The sequence below is a fragment of the Lathyrus oleraceus genome, chromosome 5, assembly GCF_024323335.1.
Source record: "Lathyrus oleraceus cultivar Zhongwan6 chromosome 5, CAAS_Psat_ZW6_1.0, whole genome shotgun sequence".
Lineage (NCBI taxonomy): Eukaryota > Viridiplantae > Streptophyta > Magnoliopsida > Fabales > Fabaceae > Lathyrus > Lathyrus oleraceus.
This window is the reverse complement of record NC_066583.1, coordinates 239,678,625-239,687,189: the sequence shown is the minus strand read 5'-3', so window position 1 is coordinate 239,687,189 and position 8,565 is coordinate 239,678,625.

Below are 8,565 nucleotides of genomic sequence, written 5' to 3'. Positions count from 1 at the left end.
ATTTGTTTTCATCTTTTAATTCTAGAATTGTCATCTCAAGTTTGCCACATTCTTCAAATTTTTCTTCAAGACAGCCTTTTATTGCTTTAAACTTTTATTTTAGTTTCTGATATGAGCTAAGAGTTTCAGACAGGCATGATTCTAGATCAGATCGAGAGAGTTCAGAAAATACCTTTTCATATTCTTCATCTGAACTGTCATTGGATGTGGTAGCCATGAATGCTACATTGGGCTGTTCATCAGAGTCAGATTCTGATGAGTCAGACTCGCTGTCATACCAGGTAGCCATTAACCCCTTTTTGGTTCTGAGGGAATTTTTCTTGAAGCTCTCTTTTCTGGAACTGTCTTTCTTTAACTTTGGGCATTCGTTCCTGTAGTGACCTGTTTCTTTACATTCATAACAAGTGATATCTTTGTTAGTTTTACCTTTAGACGTTGATTCTGATCGATCCCCTCTGGGTCTTGGTCTTCTGAAGTTGTTGTTCCTCTTTTTCCAGAGTTGTTTAACTCTCCTGGTTAGGAGGGACAATTCTTCTTCCTCATCATAATCTTCTTGTTCAGAGTCATCTACATCTTCTGTCTCGGCCTGGAATGCTTTGGTTCTGTCAGATTTGCGTCTTTCAGATCTGGACTTTAATGCTACAGACTTGTTCTTCTTCTGAGGCTCATCTTCCTCTAGTTCTATCTCATGGCTTCTGAGGGAACTGACAAGTTCTTCAAGACTGATATTGTTCAGATCCTTAGATAGCTTCAGAGCAGTGACCATGGGTCTCCACTTCTTTGGCAAGCTTCTGACTATCTTTTTGACGTGGTCTGCAGTTGTGTACCCTTTGTCTAGAACTTTGAGACCTGCAATAAGAGTTTGGAATCTAGAGAACATTACCTCTATGGCTTCGTCATCCTCCATTTTAAAGGCTTCATATTTCTGGATAAGCGCCAGAGCCTTTGTCTCTTTGACCTGAGAGTTTCCTTCATGAGTCATCCTCAGAGAGTCAAGTATGTCTTTGGCTGTTTCTCTGTTGGTGATCTTTTCATACTCGTTGTAAGATATAGCATTGAGAAGTATGGTTCTGGCCTTGTGATGATTTTTGAAAACTCGCTTCTGATCATATGACATCTTACTTCTGGGAACTTCAACTCCATCCTCTGTGACAGGAGGTTTGTATCCATCTGTGACAATGTCCCAGAGATCAGCATCATAGCCTAGAAAGAAGCTCTCAATCCTATCTTTCCAATAGTCTAATTTTTCTCCATCAAAGACAGGAGGCTTAGCATTGTAACTGTCTCTTTCAATTGTGTGGGCCATGGTTTTTCTCGTTCTGGATCTCTCTACACTGTTAAGTGTTTGATTAGAAAATCAATAACAGAGCTGAAGCTCTGATACCAATTGAAGGTGAGAAAAACAAGAAAGGGGGGTTTGAATTGTTTTGGAAAATAAGCGCTTTTGGAAAATAAAATCACACAGGATTTTATACTGGTTCGCTTATAACACAAAGCTACTCCAGTCCACCCGGCCAAGGTGATTTCGCCTTCAACAAGGACTTAATCCACTAATCTTGAAAGATTATTACAACCAACGTCTAAGAGAAAGATCTCTTAGTCCTCTCAAGTATACAGACTGCGCAGAGTCACTTGAGGAAATATAAAAACAACTTAGATAAAAAACAGAGTTTGTAATCTAGAGTGCTTCTAGGATAAAGCAAGTATTACAGCAGTAAGAGCAAATAGAATATTTCACGTTCTGAGCAAAAGCTCGTGAAACTTTGAGAGAGAGAGAGAGAGAATATTTCAATGTGTTCAGGTGTGTCTCTCAATGCTGTTTGTTGTCCTTTATATAGAGGTGAAAGGACCGTTGAAATTGATGGCAGATAATATTGTCTTGATTAGGAATCAATGCCATAACTTCTGTTGTTTCTTGCCAAAACAACTTTGTCTCCCTGAATAACTTCTTTCCAATAATAGTTCCTTTCCATTTAAATTCGAAGTTGACGTTATTCTTTCTGAATTAGGAAATCCATTATCAGAGTCTACGTAACTCTGTTAATCTGAGATCTTGCTGTGTGGATTCAGAGCTTCTGATGATTTTGATCGCTTAGAGTTCTGATGGTGACTTCAGATACTGTTGTGAGCTTCTGGAATTTGATAAACCGTTGTTCAGAGTCAGATCTTCTAGAGCGTACTTCTTCTTCAGATGCTTCTGATATTCTGATCTGCTGTAAGCTTCAGAGTCAGAACTTCTAGAGCGCATTTCTACTTCAGATGCTTCTGATCTTCTGATAATTTGTATCTGATTTGATTCTGAATCTGATGACGTAGTCAGATTCCTTTTAGAGTCCTGCACACTTAGAACTTTTCGTTAGAGTGCCATTTTTGGTTTCATTCGTTGTTATCATCAAAATCCTGGAATCTGTTGTAGACAATTTTTGTTCTTACAGTCACAAGTGTTGTCTTGACATGAGATAACATGTTCCTGCAGGGTGTTTAAAATGTGAATATGCAGCATTTTACTGGGATGTCAGACCCGATGTCATGACATATGTATACAGAACATTCAGTCTAAATGTTATGTATTGTGTGATTATGCTTTTTATGTTAATCTCTGTGTGATTGATGTGATGATTGAATGCGCCTTCAATCAATAATTAAAACCAGATTGACTTATTTTCCAACAAGATATAATCAGCTGTCATGAGAAGATATGAATGGAAAATAGTTTTAGGGTTTTGTGATGTGCAAGCCCAGCCAAACACTTCTATAAAAAGGGCATGGAATACATGGTTTTATACACAAGAAATAACGAACGAAATATTGAGAGAGAATAAGGGTTTTAGTCTTGTGTGGTCGTGTGTATTGTGAGCCATTCATTCATCCATAGATAATTGAATTGGACTGACTTTTGAGTTGTAATTTGTCCACTCTAAGCTTTGAAGCATGAGTGTGTGTCTACTTGGTTGAAGCTTTTAAGCAAGATCAAGTATGTGTTCTTGAAGAGTGTCTTCTTTCATTGTAATACTTATTTTACATCACTGTTGGGATTGGGGGGAGTGAGTAGGATCTCGTATCTAAGAGTTCTTCGGTAAAAGTCACACGGGTAGAGATTAGGTGAAAAGACTGTAACTTGAAGTTGTTTACTAAGAGTCTTTGAACTAATTCTGTTTAGTGGATTTCCTTCTTGGCTTGGTATCTCCCAGACGGAGGTGAGTTTGCACCGAACTGGGTTAACAATTGCTTGTGCCACTTGTATTACTGTTCTTTATCTTCTATCTTGTTTATATTGTTCAGATATTAGTGTCGTGACATTACCTTCGACACCTCATATCTGATACCAGAATTTCACTATGTATTCAGCTTCTGCAGTAGACAGAGAGACACAATTTTGCTTCTTACTAAACCATGATATTAAATTATTCCCCAAGAAGAAGCATCCTCCTTATGTGCTTTTCCTATCATCAGCACTTCCAACCCAATCAGGATCACAATATCCAGACAACACAGATTCAGATCCATGACTGTATAGCATCCCATAGTCACTAGTGCCATTGACATATTTTAGGATCCTTTTCACTTGGATTATATGGCTCACCTATGGTTCAGCTTGATATCTAGCACATACACCTACAGCAAAAGCAATGTCAGGTCTGCTTGCTGTGAGATATAGCAGACTCCCTATCATGCTTCTGTAGAGACTTTGATCCACACTGACACCATTTTAATCTTTAGTCACTTTCAGATGAGTAGGAGCAGGTGTCCTCTTGTGGCTTGCATTCTCCATGCCAAACTTCTTGACAATATTTTTGGCATATTTACTTTGAGATAGAAAGATAGAACCTTCTATATGCTTGACTTGCAGGCCAAGAAAATAGGTTAGTTCTCCAACAAGGCTCATTTCAAATTCAGACTGCATTTGCTCATCAAAATGTTGAACCATCTTACTTGACATCCCACCAAACACAATATCATCCTCATAGATCTGAGCAACCATGAGCTTTCCTCCTTCATCTTTGACAAATAAAGTCTTATCAATGCCTCCCTTTCTGTATCCATTGTCAATGAGAAACAATGTGAGTCTCTCATACCAAGCTCTAGGAGCTTATTTCAACCCATAAAGAGCTTTCCTCAACTTATACACATGCTTTGGAAGATTTGGGTCTGTGAATCCCTTTGGTTGTTCAACATATGCTTCCTCATTCAAGTAGCCATTTAAGAAGGCACTTTTCACATCCATTTGGAAAAATTTAAACTTCAGAATACATGTCACTCCTAGCAATAATCTAATGGACTCCAGGCGAGCTACAAGAGAAAATGTTTCATCAAATTCAACTCCTTCAACTTGAGTGTATCCTTGTGCTACCAATCTTGATTTATTTCTAGTAACCACACCTTGTTCTTCAGATTTATTCTTGTAAACCCACTTTGTTCCAATAACATTTATTCCTTCAGGTCTTGGAACCAATTCCCATACTTTATTTCTCTTGAATTGGCCTAACTCTTCCTGCATGGCATTGATCTATAATTCATCAGTTAAGGCTTCTTTAACATTCTTAGGCTCAATCTTGGACACAAAATAGGCGTGTGAGATCACTTCCCTTGATCTAGTGGTGACCCCTTTATTTGGGTCTCCTATAATGAGATATTTAGGATGATCCTTCTGAATTCTGATAGAGGGTCCCTTATTAACTTTATCAACTTTAGCTTCAGCTTGAGTGGACTCACTCTCATTACTTTTGTCCAGGAGATCAGCTGGGGCATCATTCAGAAATGTTTCAACATCGTCTGTGACATCAGTCTCTTGATCATCAACAACAACATTGATAGATTCCATCATAACTTTTATTCTGGAATTAAAAACTCTAAAGGCTCTGCTATTTGTTGAGTAGCCCAAAAAATATTCCTTCATCACTCTTGGGGTCCATTTTCCTTTTTTGTTCACGATCAGTCGGGATATAGCATTTACTACCAAACACATGGAAGTATTTGACAGCAGGTATTCTTCCCTTCCAGACTTCAAATAAAGTGGTTGAGGTCCCTTTCATTAAGGTTACTCTGTTGTGAACATAACAGGTCGTGTTCATAGCTTCGGCCCAGAAGTGGTCAGGCAACTTCTTAGCATGAATCATAGCTCTAGCAGATTCTTGAAGAGTTCTATTTTTCCTTTCCACCACACCATTTTGCTGAGGGGTAATGGGATAAGAGAACTTATGACCAATCCCTTCAGATGAATAGAATTCAGCAAATTTACTGTACTCAAATTCTTTCCCATGATCACTTCTGATTCTGATAACATGACTCTCTCTTTCTCTTTGAAAGTCTTTGGCACAGATCTTTGAACACATCAAACACATCAGATTTTTCCCTTATAAAATTCACCCACGTATATCTGGAGAAGTCGTCCACCACAACATAAGCATACCTTTTCCCACCAAGACTTTCCACCTGCATAGGTCCCATCAAGTCCATGTGGAGAAGTTCCAGCATTCTAGATCTGGTGTCATGTTTGATCTTCTGATGTGACATCTTTGTCTGCTTTCCAATCTGACATTCACCACAAACTCTTCCTTCCTCAATCTTTAATTTTGGGATTCCTCTGATAGCTTCAACAGATATGATCCTCTTCATTACTTTAAGATGCAGATGACCCGGTTTTTGATGCCATAGTTTCACTTCTTCTTCTTTAGCTAGAGAACATATTGATGAATAGCTAGTTTCTTGAGAAATCCACATATAGCAGTTGTCCTTAGATCTGACTCCTCTCATGATCACCTCATTTTTTGCATTAGTAATCAAGCATTCAGTTTTTGTGAAGTTCACATTTAGACCTTGATTACATAATTGCCTGATGTTGATCAAGTTTGCAGTCAATCCTTTAACAAGCAGCACATTATCAAGGTTAGGGACTCTAGGACAGTTCAACTTTCCAATCCCCTTGATTTCACCCTTTGCTCCATCACCAAAAGTTACATAGCTGGTGGCATGAGGTTGGAGGTCAATTAGCAGGTTTTTGCTTCCAGTCATGTGTCTGGAGCATCCACTGTCAAAGTATCAATCTTCTTTGGCTGAGACTCTGAAGGAGGTGTGAGCTATCAAGTTAGTAGCACCAGCCCTAGGAACCCACTATTTTCTATTAACAAGGATGTGTTGTTTGGGTCTAGGTTGACGATGAGTCGGACTAGGATAACTATACAGCCTAAAGCAGAATGGTTTTATGTGGCCAAACTTCCTACAGTAATGACATCTCCATCTTTGGTGTTTTCCTTTATGTTGTCTTTCCTTGTGATGTTGAGACACCTGGTGTTACATCTTTGGTTTGCTACCAGTGGGACTACAATCAGGAGAGGATTCATTGAACCCAAGGCCAGTCATGTCTCCTGCCATCTTTTCAGTCTAAAGGGTTTTATCTAAGGTGTCAGATCCACTGTTTAGCATTCTGACATACTTCGTCATCTTATCTAGTTTGGAATTTAGGAACACAACTTTGATCTTCAACTTAGAAATGGTTTCTAAGTGTTATGTCTTCTCATCCTCTAGTTGGGTTATCAATTTCTTTTGATTCTCCACTTGTTGACACACTTCTTCACTTCTGAAGCACAACTTCCTGTAAGAAGTAGCTAATTCATCAAAGGTTAATTCATCATTACTAGAGTCTTCATCAGAATCCCATCTCTCAGTCAAGGCAGTCACAAGATTGGAAGACTCTCTTTCTGGTTCACTTTCAGAATTCTTATCAGACCAAGTAGAAACAAGAATTTTCTTATGTTTCTTAAGGTAGGTCCCACATTCAGCTCTAATGTGTCCATACCCTTCACATTCATGGCACTAAATTCCTTTGCCCTGTTTGGATTTTTCCTCAGATTTTGTTCTTCTTCCAGCATCATTGGGCCTACTGATGTCAAATGAGTTGTTCTTGACATTAGACTTTGACCTCACATCCATCCTCTTCAGGATTTTGTTGAATTGTCTCCCAAGTAATGCAAAATCATTTGCCAGACCTTCATCGGTATCCAAACTACTTTCTTCCTCTTTATCTTTAATGTTTGACATAAAGGCTATGCTTTTGACTTTATTTTCATATCCATCACTCATTCCCAACTCGAATGTTTGGAGGGATCCAATTAGCTCATCCACTCTCATCTTGCAGATATCTTGAGATTCTTCTATGGCTGTCACTTTCATGGCAAATCTCTTGGGAACTGATCTGAGAATTTTCCTCACAAGCTTTTTGTCACAACCTGAAAAAGGAGATGCGAAAAAAACAACCGGCGAGAAAAGAAATGACAGAAGAGTCGCCACCGCGCGTTATTCATTCCAAAGGAGGGAAAGGAAACGCTCGAAGTAAACCTGGAAAAAGGAAAGGAAAAGACAAGGTCTCGCAACCAAATCTTAGGTTCGGGAGTCGATTATGCGAAGGGAAGGTATTAGCACCCCTACGCATCCGTAGTACTCTACGGGATCCACTCTTGTTGTTCTTGTCTAAAGGGTGTGGGTTCGTCTAATGTACTATTTACTAAAAGAGGGATCAAAAGAAAATGACTCGCACGGATGTCGCATCCACTGCATTGGTATCTCATCTGAATATGAGAATCAGAGTCTTCGTAGCTCGGCTACCTATGGTTTAAAGAGGAGTGTGCTCGCTAAGACATCGCTTCTTATGCCTACGTATCTCATCTGGAATGAGAATTAGAGCAAACCGTAGTTCGGATAACTATGGGTTAAGGGTTGTGTTTTTTAGATGAACGACGTTACTACGCAATCTATCGGATGCTCGACCTTTGGAGACTTACTCGCCTGTAGTAGAAGGAGTTAACGTGTTCTTAGGAGAAGAAAAATCAATGAGTTTGTTTGGGTTTTAGGAATGCTCATGCAAAAAAGGAAGTCCTAGACGAAGGAACAGTGCTACCTTAATTGACATGCAAACGAGAGACTATACGAAGCCTAGCAATCCTATGGGGAGACGATCACACCATACAAAACAAACATGCATAAAGTAAAATGCCACCAAGGGGGCTCAAATCTACATGGGTAGGGCTTTATTCAAGAGGGGTCATATCAACCTCGACAAACAAGCCATGGAATAGGTAATCAAATGGGCTCTTAACCACTGACATTGAACGTCAAGGTGAGCAGATCAAAAGGGTAATGAGGATAAGACCTCATAGTTCTTAACCCTGGACAGGGTGAGCTCATGACAAAAAGTGGGGATTCAGAAAGGTGGAACCCTCTCCACTGACTGACCGGACAAAAGATCTTGGGCTTTTGTTCTGAAGCATCAGCACGTAGTGCGAGCATAAAGAACGACACACTGAATAACGGGGGATTGATTACTAATCCCTTTTATCCGTCAATTGCCTCTTCATGGAGGTCTTTTGCACTGGTGCCTCCATTTGGAGGTCTTTGGGCACAAAAGTAAACAAACAAAAGAAAACATTGCCTCCTATCGAGGTCTTCCAGCTAAGAAAGCGGTAAAATTCAGGAAAGATAAAGGAATCAAGAGCTCTACCACACGGATAAAGATCCGAAGTAATAACAGCTAAAAAATAAGAAACCCAGAGATCTCTCGAGCTGGCACCA